Source organism: Elaeis guineensis, chromosome 9, assembly GCF_000442705.2.
Source record: "Elaeis guineensis isolate ETL-2024a chromosome 9, EG11, whole genome shotgun sequence".
NCBI classification, from domain to species: domain Eukaryota; kingdom Viridiplantae; phylum Streptophyta; class Magnoliopsida; order Arecales; family Arecaceae; genus Elaeis; species Elaeis guineensis.
In genome coordinates this window covers 22,935,037-22,950,964 of record NC_026001.2, presented here as the reverse complement: position 1 = coordinate 22,950,964, position 15,928 = coordinate 22,935,037, and the positions used below count along the sequence as shown (strand labels likewise).

General features: G+C 33.1%; 1 long non-coding RNA gene across 1 annotated transcript; it reads left to right on the top strand.

Moving 5' to 3' along the window:
* Nucleotides 1-8,641: 8,641 nt before the first annotated feature.
* LOC140851587 (uncharacterized) lies at nt 8,642-14,910 on the top strand. Its single transcript, XR_012134334.1, has 2 exons — nt 8,642-9,153; nt 14,568-14,910. It is a non-coding gene; the product is annotated as an uncharacterized lncRNA (long non-coding RNA).
* Nucleotides 14,911-15,928: the final 1,018 nt, after the last annotated feature.

Sequence of the window (15,928 nt, the reverse complement as noted above, 5' to 3'; positions counted from 1 at the left end):
CCACTATGCTTTCCTTCAGATGGTATCAGAGCGAAGGTTCATTATGACATGAACATATATGTATGTAGAGTCGAAATCTAGATTTAGCAATACATGAGATATATTATGATCTGATTTTAGATATGTTCTAATGTAAAATCAGATATAATATAATTTAGATTAGATCTAAATTTTTGTATATATGATATGTGAATTATATTAGGTGTTTTGAGTAGCAAAGTACTCAGATTGGGTAATCACCAGACTGTCTGGTCATAGGAACAAGTAAGATTACATGATCCTCTCTTTCCATTGAGTGGGATGCTGTTATGGCGTATAGGAGTGCCACTATGAGGTCCTATGGAGAAGAAAGTGAAAGGAGAAAACTTACTTTCTTGCAAAACTCTAGATCTTGAAATTCTAGGTATTATTGCATGTGATACAAGTTATGAAAAAACTAGTTACATCTAATCTTGATTAATCAAAATTATTTTGATTTAAAATCATAAAAATTTAGATTTGATCTAAAAGATTTTATGATTTAATATAAAAGATTTACATAAAAAATTATTTTGAAACCTTAACTATGTGGATGCAAAAATTTAATTAAAAATTAAGTGTTGAACTGAATAGATCTAGAATTATGATTTGAGATCTGATGACGTTGCATAAAACATGGGGCATGGATTAGCTCAAATTAGGTACTTCTTTTTAATTGGATTAGACCTAAGATTAGAATCAAAGAATTGATTGACCATGTAGAGAAATTGATTAAGTCTAACCAAATATTGAATTAGATTAATCAGGATTTCTCTAATACAATAGTTGTAGATGGTCAAATCCATATCTTTGATTGTGGCTCAATGGTTGAACTCGAATCATTAAGTTGGTCAAATCAAAATTAGTTAATCAATTGGTGTCTAAGATAAGTTTGACATTTTGATCGATGATTTTTAATTGAAAGTGGCTTACCTGGTCATTTAAATAGTGTCTAAGGCAAGTTTAGCAGACTGTCCCATCGATCTCACTTATCTGGTCAATTTGATAAATTAGATTTTGATTAGATCGCTAAGTGATTTGAGTTAGCCCATATCATTAAGGTTAATCAATATGACTGATTTAAATACCCAGGACCGACTTATCTCTAGTCTTTTTCATGACTTGGTGAAGTCAATGGGAGGATTTACTACATGTCGGTTGGATCCGCTAGTCACTAGTTCTTTTCATGATTTTGTGAAGTCAGTGGGAGGATTTATGACTTGTAGGTCGACTGATATCTTTTAAAAAATTTAATCAAATCTTCTAAATTATTAGGTCCATAAAATAAGCTAGTTATGGGAATAACTAGATCATAGCCTCTCATTAAGATGAATGGTAATGGGCCTATTATTTCTGATTGACATTACAGGTGCCATCCGTCTGGTGTTTTCTCTGAATGATAAAATTATCATTCATCATATGATGACTCTGTTGAACTATTTGATGAATGGTTGGGTTGGCCGAGCCATTCTCGGACCTGATCATTTTTTGGCTAGAATAACGAGTAGGTTCATGTTAATAATTTGACCTAATCAAAACTTTCAGTGGAGGTCCATCGCCTATTGAAATAAAATCTGATGTTAAATTAAATATAAAAAATTATTTAAAAAAATAATTAGTTGAGAACCTATCCATAGGTGATATGGGTTGATCGAGTCATCTTCGGGCCTATATGCAGTTTGTGTGGATTCTGGTATCCGTTAAGGAATTAACGTAATTCTTCAAATTAGAGGTAGAGGCTATCAATTCGTATAAAATAGTGAAAGAACTTTTAGACTAAAGTCCAAATCTTTAGGCTTAAAATAATTTATATATTAATGGGTCAATTATTTTTTTTTCAAAAATGACTAGAATATTGTCACTCTATTCACTGTTAGATAGTGACAATATTATCAAACCTAACTTTGATAGTCAGTATCAAAAATTGACTATGATTTTTGAGCAAATTGATCAAGAAGTCTCAGGCTAATCCAAACAAGCTTAAAAGAGAAATCAGTAAATGGTTGCTGGTTAAGATAGTTGTATGATAATAATTCTTTAAAATTTTCTATTAGTAATACTATTATCTGGGTATAGGATACCGATCATACAAATCATGTTTGCAAATAGTTGCAAAAGACTTCAGAATAGTAGAAGGTTTGAAAACGACAAGAGACTCCTAAATATAAGAGATGAAAGTCTGTTTCAATCTTAATATTAGAAATCATCGAGCTTATTTTTAATCCTTAAGATGTCATTTTAAGTGATTGTCACTATTGTCTAATCTTATTGATGGTGTTAATAAGAATGATTATTGTGATATCATTGTGAATGATACTGCAATAACGAGTGGATAATTAAAAATGACATAAACTCAATACCATAGCTTGTTAATATAAAGTATACATCTAATTAGCATCCTAGATTAGATAATGTCACTGAAGTCTGTCTTTGGCATAGTTGACTTAGTCACCTTTTATTAGAAAGGATCAATGAGCCAGCGATGTTCTGAGATTGGTATATATTGATGTATTTACACTCGTAAATATTAGTGCCAAAAGAGGGCTTACTACTTCATTAAATTCTCTGACGACCTATCTTGACATGAGTGCATCTTGCTTATGAAGCACAAGTCCGAATTACTTGAAATGTTTAAACAATTCCATAATGAGATAGAAAAATAAACTATAAAGAGTATTAAAACTCATCAGTTTGATCGATGAAGTAAATACCTTTACAGTAAGTTTTGACATATCTAGAAAAAAATTAGATTATCTCTCAATGGACATCTCTTAGGATGCCACAATTTAAAAGAGTGTCTGAAAGGAGGAATCGAACTTTATTAGACATAGTTCGGTCCACTGTGAGTTTGCTAGTCTGCTAGAGCTTATATTTTAGAGACTACTTCATATGTGCTCGAGAACATTCTGAGTAAATCGATTACCAAAACTCTATATGAGATATAGACTTGGGTAATTCGATACTTTCTTACTTTAGTGTTTGGGATATCGAGCTTATGTGAAATATTCACAAATCGACTAGCTTGAATTTTGGTCTGATAAATATTATTTTAGAGATATTTCTTCTACCTTCCTGATGGACATGAGATATTCATAAATCTTAAGGCATTCTTTTTGAAAAAAAATTCTTTGGTGAAGGAATTGATACCGTTAAGACCAAACTTGGTGAAGCTTAATGGGTAGAGGAACCGACTCTTACACAAACCAACAGAACTGGAGTTGATTAGATTAAATCTGGAGCTCGATGTAAAGGTATCTTTGAGTAGATATGGTAGAGTACAGTATCAGCTGAACAGATACTTTGATTTCTAGGTTCGAGATAGAGATTTGATCTCCTATACGGATGCAATACAGGGATCTAACTTTGAGAAGTAGCTTGGAGCCATTAAATCTGAAATGAAGTCTATAAAGATCGATGATGTATGGATATTCGTTGATTCACCTGAAGGGATAAGATCCATAGGGTGTAAGTAGATTTTAAAATAGATAAAAGGCACAGATAGAAAGGTGAAGACTTATTAATTCTATCTGATTGTCAAAAAAATTTATCAAACTTATAGTGTTGATTATGATGAGATGGTTTCCTCATGGCAATCCTTAAGTTATTCAGATTGAATTAAACTTCTCAAAGTTGGAATATACGTTTTGAATGTATGGCTTCATTGAGAACGAAGCAAAATTCTGTATGTAAAAATAAGCTGATAGTTCTATAAAAATATTCTTTGTATTGTTTGGATGAAATTTTTTTAATAAAAAATGACATCCCTACATTACAAAAAATAAAAGTTTGGTTGTCATCTCTATTCTCCATAAAAATTTGAAAGATTATTAGAACCATCCTTAAGTATTTATAAAATACTAAGAACCAATGACTCGTTTATGAAAAGTCTGACTTAAAATTTATGGAATATTGATTCCAGTTTCTAATCGGATCGAAATGATAAAGTTGTGTCAATTTGTATTTTTATCCTAAAAGGAGAAGCGACATGCTAGAAAAATTTTATACAGTATTCAGCAGTAAGTTTTATTTACGATATGAAGTTCTTTACGGTATTTGATACTAGTAAAAAAGTTATTTGGTTACAAAAATTTATTAGAGAGCATGGAGTGGCACCCTCCATTGATGGTCCAGTCCTTTTGTATTGACAGCAGTATTGGAGCCATAGCTCAAGCTGAAAAACTGATATTCCATCTGAGGATCAAATATATTCCACATTGCAATCACCTTGTTCGATAAGATTGGAATAAAATCGATCTTAGGAAGATCGACTAAAAGAAGAACTTGATCGACCCATTGACTAGAGCAATCGAATCTAATGAGTTTGATGGTCTAAAATAGAAGATAGGTATTTGATACCAATCTGATTGACTTTAATCTAAGTGGGAGTTGTTGAAAATTATGTCCTAAAGTCAATCATCTAGATTGTAGATGATTGTGCTCCATACCTGTATATGAATTATAAAATTAATAAATATTATCTGGTATATTCATCATAAAGAATACATCTTCCAAAATAGAACTCATATGTTATGATAAAGTCTTTAGAGTTACTTCCAAAATGATAAAGGGGGATTTATCGTGTGGTTGTTAAATCTTGCTCGCGATCAAATGATATAATTATTACAAGGACGATAATTCTATCGAGTGTAGGTCGTTGTGTGCCATATTAGTTGGTTGTCCTCTTAACCAAAGTATGTGGTAACATGGGTATGCTATATGGGTGATATGTAAGAGTATATTTTATCGAGCATGATCATTTTCGGAGCACTCTGCTGTCAAGAGTTGCTCTGATAGGATATGGGTATAAGTATCCCTCTGATCTGAGGCTACCTTGGTAACTTGCAAGCAACTCATTGTACTTTGGTGTCAAACTATCTAAATTTTTAATTCGATGATAGAAGATTTTTGGATATAGTCAAGTACTTGTAAAGTCTAAGTGTGAGTCAAGATGGGATTGACCGCTCTAAGTAAAATTGAAGATGATGCATCACTGTATTTTAATTTAGCAAAATTTTAGCCAAAGTAGTCCTAGTGAGGAGTCATAGAATTTTTAAGGTTGAGACACAATGCGGACTGCTCTTCTTGGGTTGACAGTTTAACCCTTAGTCATCCTTGAGCATCAAGTGTAAAAGGGATGAATTATATGGTAACTATATCCACATGGATTCTAGAGTGTTGCTGGGCATACATTCGGCCTATCCAGACATCGAGAATTATTGCTAGATGGTAACATCAATTAGTACATAAATTATTCTTGTGTTATCGACTTAGGTTCGAACCTATGGGGTCATATACATAGAAATATCTGTCTGATCAAATGACTGATCGACGATTATGAATCGTTGAAGGATTTAATTATCAATTTGATTAATGATTAATCCTATACAAAGATGGCAATAAATTATTTACTAATGATTGATAAATTAGAAGAATAATTAATTAATAATTTGATTGTTAATTGACTCAATTTGATTGAGCAATGGGGATTGGATCAGATCTAATTGAATTGGATTCAATTAGGTTGGTTTTGGATTGATTGGATGCATCTCTATTAGATAACAGGGCTTGTTCCAATTGATCTTAGAGATACAAATCAAATTCTAAGTCAAATAGAATTTAATTAGTTTTATATAAGTTTTGATTGGATCAAATCCTGTTGGATAATAGGTTTGATTGGATCAAGCCCTATTATCAAATAACTTCTCTGATATCTATTAAGAATCAATCTCTAGATCCATGGAGTTTTAATCTAATTAATTTTTAATTGGATTGGGACCTAATTGATTTCATAATTGGGCTAGGACCTAATTAGTTAGTTTGTTATAACTAATTCCTAAATTGGTTAGGATTGGGTTCAAGGGTTAGTTAGAGTTGGAAACAAGATTCTTGAATCCTATTTGGAATAGGACTCAACCAACTCCTAAACCCCACGTGATATTTAATCCTCCATGCCTCCACTCCCTCTTTAACATGAGAAATCTCCATGCCTCGAAGGATGCCACACCCTTTCTCCTCTCTTCTGTGAAAATAAGAGGCGTCCCCTCTTGTGATCGCAAAAAAAGAAAAGAAAGGGGTTGGGGCGTCCAAGAGTTGGATGCCCCAAACTCCACACGCCAACCCCCTCCTCTCCTTCCCATCTTGGAGTAATTTTGTGAGAGTTTGATTGTTGGTTCTTGGGCATCAAAGAGGGCTTCTCTTGCTGGTTATATAGTAAAAAATTAAAAAAAAAAGTTCTTCCTAACAAGAGAAAGAGAAAGAAGAAGAAAGGTCTTCTTTCTTGTGCGCAATCTTGGAGAAGGAGTTCTTCTTCTAATTTTTTTTTCTATTTTTTTTTAGAATAAAAATTAGATTGTATCTAATTTTTAACATAAAGATTTAAAAAAAAAATATCAAAAAAATCTGATTGAATGTTTGGGACTTCCAAGAGTTCTAGACAAGAAGAAAAAAAGAGAAGAAAAGAAAAGAATGGTTCTTCTCTTGGGTCTCTCTTTTGAATTTTTCTAAAATATGAGAATCCATGTTATTTTCAACATAAAAAATCAGATTAAACCTGATTTTCATCATGAAAAATTAGAGAAGAAAAGTTTTTCTTAAAGGCATGAAAGGAAGAGAGAAAGGTTCTCTCTTATGCGTTAGAAAATTGAAAAGAAAGGGTTCTTCATTTGATTTCTATTGTAGAGATATGATGCGTGGATCCAGAAAGAAAAAGAGAGAGTCTCCTTATTCTTCATCTTTTTTATATTTCTCTTAGATCAGTCAAAGCATAGTATCTTCGCAAGCTAGCATTTTCATGGAGATCGATCAGCACAAGGACTTTATGTGGATACTTGTCGAGATCGGACACATATGTGACTGTCGAGCACCATGAAGAATTAACTACTATGAATTTCAGATACAGTGATCTACTACCCATACTCAGGTATGAAGTTTTGAATTCAATTCATATTTAGATATGATCTAAATATAAATTAGATATGATCTAATTATATATAGATATGATTTATACTTGCTGAATTTTAGATTTCAGATTTACATATATACATATTAGTTCATATCATGAATGCTGTATAGTAGTTTTAGATTTGATCTATGCATGTATTATAGATTAAATTGTTTAATCTTTGTATATTCCGTTGTAAAATTTTAAAAATGCATGAACAAAATCACCACGTTTTCCTTCACTAAGGACTAATTATCGAGGCTCGAACTCTATCTATTCATCCTATATTTCTTTCTTAGCCATGTTTTATGTGAAAAAGTCAATATATAAAACTGCTTGTTTAAATATGAGGGTAGTAACAATGGTAGCTATGATGATAAATATGGCAGCGACTTTGATGGAGGCAATGTCAGTAGTGATGGTAAAAATATTAGTTTTTTATTTTTAAAAATATTGAGAATAATTTTTTTTTATTTTTTAGAAATAATAAAATAATTAAAAAATAAAAAAATAAACTAATAGTATGTAATATATTTTTATATTAATTTTTATAATTTTATTTTTAAAAATATTAAAAATAATATGATGCAAATAATATTCTTCATTATTGATGACCTTTCGTGTGTCTTTGAAATATTCATTTGTTGATAAGTTTTCATGTGTCTTTGAAACATTCATTGTTGTCATGGATAGAGCAACCATCAATTGGTGAGGTAAGATTATTATTATTATTATCTTTTGTTTAAGTGGAGTTGAGTGACCCAAATGGGATCACCAAAATGATCTTAAATCACTAGTGATCTTTATCTTTAGATAATATGATCCCTATTAGTCTAAGATTATCATGTTTGATGTGCTATATCCTAATAATTAAAGATTTTTAGTTATCCACAAGTAATTTATTTGGTATTCCAAAATTATTGACTATATAATATCAAAACTATACTAACATATTTCATAAAAATATATTTATTAGTTCTATAAATTATTAATCCTATAAATATATAGGAATTATTATTATACAACTAATATTTTTATTGATACTTATAATATATTTTTAATATTAATATTTATTTTGATTAAAAAAATAAGGCAAATAGAATAAAATAATCATTGAATCATAATATGACAATAATATGATTAGTAATATAATATAAAATATATCATAAATCTAATATATATAATATCAATATAATATAATATTATGTATATAGTATTGACATAATATATTAATGATATATCGATATGCTATTTTTTTTCATTAAATCTAGAGATTTTTTTGCCTTCAAATTTCAGTCTAAGATCATTGTCTTAAGATAATCTTAAATTTTCGAACTCCATGATAGATATCCCATCATTAAATTAGATGATGATTTATGGAGTAAGGATGATTTGTTACCACTGTTATATAAGATCATTATGATGCAAATTTAGTATGATGACTTTATCATCTACATCCATATCATACTTGATCTTAGGATCACACTCCATTGCAAACGTCTCTTTGGAGGCCTTCCTAATGACTAATAGAGGTATTTGTCCAGATATTTTTGGTTGATGGGTAAATTATATAGTATTTGTTAAAATATAATTTTTATTTAAAACTTTTCAAGTGTTTATTCAAAATTCACAAAGTCCAGAAAACATGGGCCAGAACTAATTTCGGACCGGCTAGCCGCTAAACCCTACAAGGTCCCAACTTTAAACCCTCCCTCATCTCCTCCCGCGGCTTTCCTCCTTCCCCTCGTCGTCCTCTCTCTCTCTCTCTCTCTCCATGGCATCACTTCTCCAAAAGCTCCTCAAAAGACCCCCTCCGACACCTCCCTTTCGAATCCTTGCATCCTTTGCCAACCCCCAGCTCGCACATCCCCCTCTCCGTCCATCCCTTCTCCACGATGCACTCCCTCGAACCAATCCGAGACCGAACCCTTCTTCCTTCCCTTTTCTTCCCGACAGCTTCTACGAATCCCTCCAATTTTACCCCAGTTTCCCCCATTTTTTTCGTTGGAATCCCATCTCCCAATCCGGCTTCGATCGATGCCATGACGAGAGTGACAGCGATCCAGGGGTTGGTGAGGAGGGGCGCGATCACATGGTGTGGGCCGACAGTGTGAAGAAGAAGAGGAAGAGAAAGATGAACAAACATAAGTACAAGAAGCTGCGGAAGAGACTTCGGCGCCGGAAATCTTGATCTGGTTAGAGCCCATGCTGTCATTGTTTTTTATTTCCCATTAAATGTTTTTAAGATAAGTAATTTCTGCTAAATTTAGAGTCTTTTTGATAATTTATTGACATACGAAGCTGAGGAAGGTAGTAGGCGCCAGAAGTCTTCATGTGGTTAGAGCCCATGGCGTCTTTGTTTTCACTTATTTTTGAAATAAATAATTTGGTCCAAGTTTGGATTTTTCTGGTATATTATTTGACATAAAAGGCTAAAGGTTCAATTTTGGGTGATTTTTGTCTGAGATATTTTTGATGCACATTGTTAATGGTGAGAATCTTATATGTATACATCCTCCTTATTGCCAAACTTTTGAAACATACAACATATTGACCTACAATATTTCACCTTTGAATATATCAAATATAACACATGTGAAGTTCTAGTTAGTCTTCACCATTCTATGTTTATGGTATCCATCATGATCATTTATTCCAGTCGTGCAGCCAATATTTTCAAAATAACAGAAGTGAGCAGTTTTTAAACTTTTTGCTCCGTCTCATGAGTACTTTGGAATATCTATTGGCCTTTGATTTTATCGAGGGCCTTGAATAATTCTTTGTTCCTACTAAAAGTGTAAGTCTATACAGTGCTATACGTTTAGGAACAATTTGCAAAAAAAATATATATATCATCTAGAAATGTCTTACAGTATGAAGCCTTTGCATGTCGAAGATAGTTTAATGAATGACAAGTCTATTATGGTTGAGGTTTAGGGCTGACTTTTGTGTGTGCTTCTTGTTTCACATTTTTCATTTTTGGCTGCATGTTTCCTCATTGATATCAATGTCACCTTCCAGTATACACGTCTTTTTCTACCAAACCCTACAACCTCCTGAGATTACTATACCATATGCTTTTGTGTGTGAAAGGCCATAATCTCTCTTTTTGCACAAATTTTCCATGTTTTGATCAGTTCCTTAAAAGTGAAACTAGCCTTAATAAGTGACTATCCTGAGAATAAGTGAAATTATTTTGTGCTTTATTTTTGTTTTTTATGGTCTCGTTTACTTTATCATCTTCCATAATTTTATTTTAATTTATTTTTGCTATTTTTAATGTTTTAATGATTATACAGCTTAGAAATTATTGCCATAGTAATCACCTATCATCTAGGAGTTTCTATACTTTAAATTCACAGTCAACAAGCTAATTAACCAAACTAACTGGGTTAATCACAAAATTTCTTATAATTCTATCAGTGTATCATTTGAACCTAATGTGATGTAGAACAGTTCAGGGGAAAGGAGAAATTCAAGGTTTCAGGCATCAGGATTCTAAAACTAAACCTATAGTTGGCTGGACTTTCTATTCAGATCCAGGTTTTCAGAGAAGGTGAACTGCAAGTGAGGTTTCCTAGTTGAAAATATGCAATAATATTTTACAATTTTACATGTTGTTTCTGGATGTAAGGATGGAATAGATGCTTGAGGAAAAAAATAGTTGATGAGAGAGAAAGAAGGCAAAGAGTGAAGATCTGGACTCATGTTGGGTGCTTCACTAAGAGTGAGCCTCATACTTGTGAGAAGGAAAGATAAGGAAGAAAGAGAATATATGGTTACCTGGAACCCATTGGAGGGCCTAGCACCTGACTTTGTATTATAGAAAGGAGAATTCAAATGACATAAGGCTTCTTCTACCCAAAGGACAAAGGGCTTCTAACATTAAACAAGACTGCATTACTATCATTATTGTTAAACAACCTAAGGGGGCCCTGCTGTTATACACAACCTAAAAATGGCTTATGACCAAAATGCTTCTCCACTTATATGCTAATTATAAGTCAGCCACAATTTCATGCCCAAGTAAATTGTGGGCCTAGTAAACATAAATATAAAATAGCCTCTGCTATGTGCTATAGTAAATGATCTAATGATTAAGCAAAATACTACCAAATAATATACTACATGAATTCAACTGCTGTCTCAAACAGTAAAGCTAGGGCTACCAACTATCTCATCTATTAATTAGCTCATACTTGATTGCCTCAACCAAATTACTTGATCCTTGACTCTCTTGGTCCCCAAGTTCCTACAAGCTCAACTTAGTGACTGCATCATACATGTGTGCTATCCTGGATTGTCTCAGGTTCAAGATCTTACTACTGTTCTCTTCCTTATGAAATGTGATAATATATTCCTCAACATATCCTTTTGAAGCTCCAAGTTCTTCTCTAGTTGCTGCCTGTACACCTTTCACTGTGCTATTTCTTCTTGTTGCACAAAGTCGTCCAAAATGAATTTAATGTCCTTTGACAACCACTGTAACTAAGAATATTAAAAGATAATAATCTTCAATAATAAAGTGAATATGCATGGGAAAGTAATCATTTCTCTTGTATAAACATTGCTTACCTCTAAATTTTTAGCTTCTTTAGCCTCAAGTGCATCTTCATGAGCAACTTGTTCTTCAATCCTTGGGGTATCATATGCAGTTACTTCAGTTTGTGGTGGGTACTGTGGCATGTCATCCTTGGCTATCTAAACACAAAGCATGATGATAGGATCTTAAGGAGCTTTTTCCATATTCTATCTTCAATATTTTTGAGAGAATTCTGATCTTCAATATCATTCTGGATATCTTATTTGTTGGCAAAGCTTTGGGGAGTTTCTTTCAGCTCCTTCAGTTCTTATGCTACAATGCACTCTTTGCTGGACTATCTTAGTTTTGCATGATGAGAATCCATTGGAAGTAGGTGATGCATCTTCGTTAGCACGATATTTTCACATCTGTCTAGTCTCTTAGGTAGTAGGTGCTTTCATGCTTTAAATATAATGTGCATCTTAGAATCTTTGGGCCTGAAGATGTTATGATCTATTGCATTTTGACCGTGAGATATATTGGTTGGTGTCTTGCACACTGTCAAATAATACATCAAGCTGATTGCTATTATCATCAACAATTAATTACATTTTCTTGGAGACGAAAGACCATCCCTTTGATATGATGACCATCCTTCATGAGTGCATATGGTGTTAATGTAACTCTGATGCCAAACTGATCTTGTTTCACCTAGGAGAAAGGAGTAATTTAAGGTTTCGGCTTTAAGATGCCGGGTCTGAACCTCTAGTTTACTGGATTTTCTAATTTAATCTGCATTTTCAATGAAGGTTAGCTACAAATGAGGTTTTTTCATGGAAAATATGCAAGGGATTATTGGGGTTTTACAATGATTTGAGGATCTGAGGATATATATTAAAAAAAAGGAAAGAAAAAGAAAAAGTGCACCAAAATTATAAATGAGATTAAATGGGAGAGGAAAAGAGGGATAAAGCCTGGCTTCACTCTGTGCGGGTCTTCTCCTAGGTCAACCGTTGCAGCTACATGAAGGAAAGATAACAAAATGGAGAAGATATGAATACCCAGACTCACTTCAAGGCACTGTACTTGACTTCATATCACATAGAGATCTCAAATAGGAAGAAGATGGCTTCTATCATTCATCAACATTATAGCATCATTATTACATCAAACACCCTGAGGAGGGGTGGCCACTATTTGGAAATGGCCTAAAAATGACATGCAGCCACAATATGCTGCCACTTAGATTCTAATCACAGACCAATTACTACTTCATGCCTAAGGAACTTCTTGGTCAAGTAAAAATATTTTGTTGACTAAGTAAATGAAATAAAATAGCCATAATTTATACCCAATAAGTGATTTAGTGATTAAACGATTTAAAAAAAAAGAAAAAGAATGACATGGACCCAACTAAGACTTGAACAATAAAGCTAGGACGAGACGAATGAAACTCTGATGATTTCATTAAGTAACTGAGACTTGATTGGCAATTAAAAAGAACTTGACCAATACTTGCAGCTTTTTGTCCAGTAGTTAGCCACAAGCTTGTCACAACTGCATTGTAATGTGTTTTCCTCTTGCATTTTTTCTAAAACTTTAATTAACTTCTTTGAATTGAATGATTGTATGCATGTATATTTTCTCTGAAATCAATTTTTTAATCTATTGCATCAATAGTGCCCTTGTAATAGCTTTGAAAATATCATGGCCTAATTTTTTCAATTCCTTCTTTCATTTGTCAAATTCACATTATCCTTGATCTTCATGCAATTAAAGTGATCCAAATGTGAGTTTTTTCTCACCAAAAAAAAAAAGAAGAGTTTTTCCATGCTTTCATTCTAGTGATACATTTGTACATATGCACTGCTTGCATATGCATGTGATATGTATGTATGTGTTTGCACATTCACGTTGTTGTGCATGCGTGTTTGACATTTGTATGTATGCATATTTATATTGTTACGGATCAAACTTCTTGAGCTGTGTGCCTCTTAGTCATTCTACCCCTTCCACAAAAAATAGCACACTTGTCACTTCATGCAAATCTCTATCTTCAGGAACAGGCTAATCAATGTACTCAACTTTCTTAGAAGAACATTTTGATGGGATCATTATTATCCATCCATCTTATAAGCATGACACGTGCTCAGCACTGTATGCATGCATTTGTGTCTCTTAAGACTAATCATCATGTAACTTCTTCATTAGCTGTTTACATGGTCTAGACAGCCAGTTTGCTTGTTTTGTCCTTTCATATAGTTCTTTCCTAGCCTATTATATGTTTTTTCTTTCCACTACTTGGTGCACAGATAGCACCACACTGTAGCATGAAAACACTATAAATGAGTAAATTATGGCCTTAACTATGTATTGGTAAATGCATTTGAAAGCTACCAGAAAAAGAATCTGAGTAACTAAAAAAGCCTGTAGTAGAAAGTGGGCCCTTGTTGAAAAGTAAATAACTTGAGCTAGATTAATCCTGGGGTACATGATATGCATCCTGAAGTTGTGCATACCTAATAGCAATATATAGTTGGATTGATGCTTCAATGTTTGTATATAAGTTCCATCATTGTGTATCCTTTCTGGATTCTATCATGTTCAGCTCTCTTGTATTCACTCTTTTTCATCTCACTCCACCTGCAAACCAGCCTTCACCTTGACTGAACACTCAACTAAACAAACACATTTTTTTAGCACCAAATTTATGCATCCATGGTATTATGATGTTTGAATTTATTGAACGTTCATTGTAATTGAAAAAACTAGTTCCTATTCAAATTTTGGAAGGAGATGATTAAATAACAAGTTTAAGTGCTTTTCGTTGTCTGATGGAAATAACTATTTTATTGATCTCATGATCTTTTCTAATTCCATATTTTCTATAGCATTTGTGCTCAGATTATTCTCAAATAATGTATTTTATAGCATAGAGTTATTTCATTTAATCCTACCCGATGCAACCATCCTACAAATTACTGAATCTGGCTCTTTGTTTCTTCCTGAAGGTTTGTTATTTTGTTTATAAACCACTTGTCTGATACTTGTAGCATGGAAATGACAGAATACAATTTTGTTTTATAGGATGGGACTGCATGAAGAGCTGAAATACTGAGTGCAATGAAAGCAAATGGGAGGAATTACATGTGGAACATGGAATAGTGGAAACAAGTTAAGCAGAAGCATGTGCTTATCGTTCTGTGGATAATGGGGCTGCAATGTGAAGGGATATGGCCCTTTCTAGGGAAGGTTATTGAAGAGAAACTACCAGTCTAACCGAATAGGAAGAACATGGGTTCAATAGTTTATTTAGAATGATCTAGTATCATTTTGTGACATAAAAGATGATTGTGTTCCCTATAAATTGCATTTTATTTTACACTTTCGTAATATGAAAATTGAATTTTGATCCTGATGTCCATGCAAATTTTATTTCTCAAGTCATCTGTTGTCTCTGAAATAAAGACTTCTGAGAAAACTTCAAGAGAGTCAGCTGCTAGTTCGTCTCTCTGCAGATCTGGATTTATATGTATAAATGTTTTGCATCCTAACGTGATCGTGAGGGTATTATTTTGAATGGCCTGTTGATTTCATGCTAGGTTTGTCATATATTGCCTAACTATGGTTTATTACAAAAATGGGCGCCATTGAAATCCTTTTTGCCTTCATAAAAACTCAGAAGTATATCAGAAAGATACAGTACAATATCAACTTTAAACAAGTATGCTTTTGAAATTCTCACAGGAAATATTTACTAGAACATATCTCACAGGAGATAGACTATATGCTAGAATATCTGAAAGATTTGGCATAGAAGGAAGCTGTAGAGATAGGGTTGCATTAGGGTCTGCTCTGAACCCGACCCAAGCCGTCCGGCTGACAGCCTTAAGGCAAATACTAGAAGATTAGTTAGACTGTTATGTTGTTAGTTAAGAGGACTTTCTCATAACCTACCTTGGTCCTTTCTAACCCCATTACTAATGTGCCTAACGCTAGAAGCCCTTTTTGCACAAGTTAAGGGAAAAAGTTGGCTAGCTGGAAGTGTAGATATCTCTTAGCAGGAGGAAAGCTGATTCCGATAAATGCTGAATAAACTCTGAAGGAGTAGCTTGTGGAGAGGAACTGATTCTACTACAGGCAGGCATTGTGTGTAGATGGAATGTAGTATGCTGTCCAAAGAAGGAAGGTGGATTAGGAGTCAAGATTTAACAAATTTGAACTTTACTTTTCTGTGAAAATGGTGACCGATACTTTTGTAGGATAAAGTCTTCTATTACCGATGATGTTGAACTGGGAGGAGCTTCAACTAATAATTCTTTCACTTCCTAGTTCTAGAGTGGGATTCTGAAAACGGCATCTCTATTGTTTAGCACCTTCAAGAGAATCATAGTTAATAGGGAGGAAACAAAGATTTGGCATGATATTTAGTTGGCAAGACACCCTTT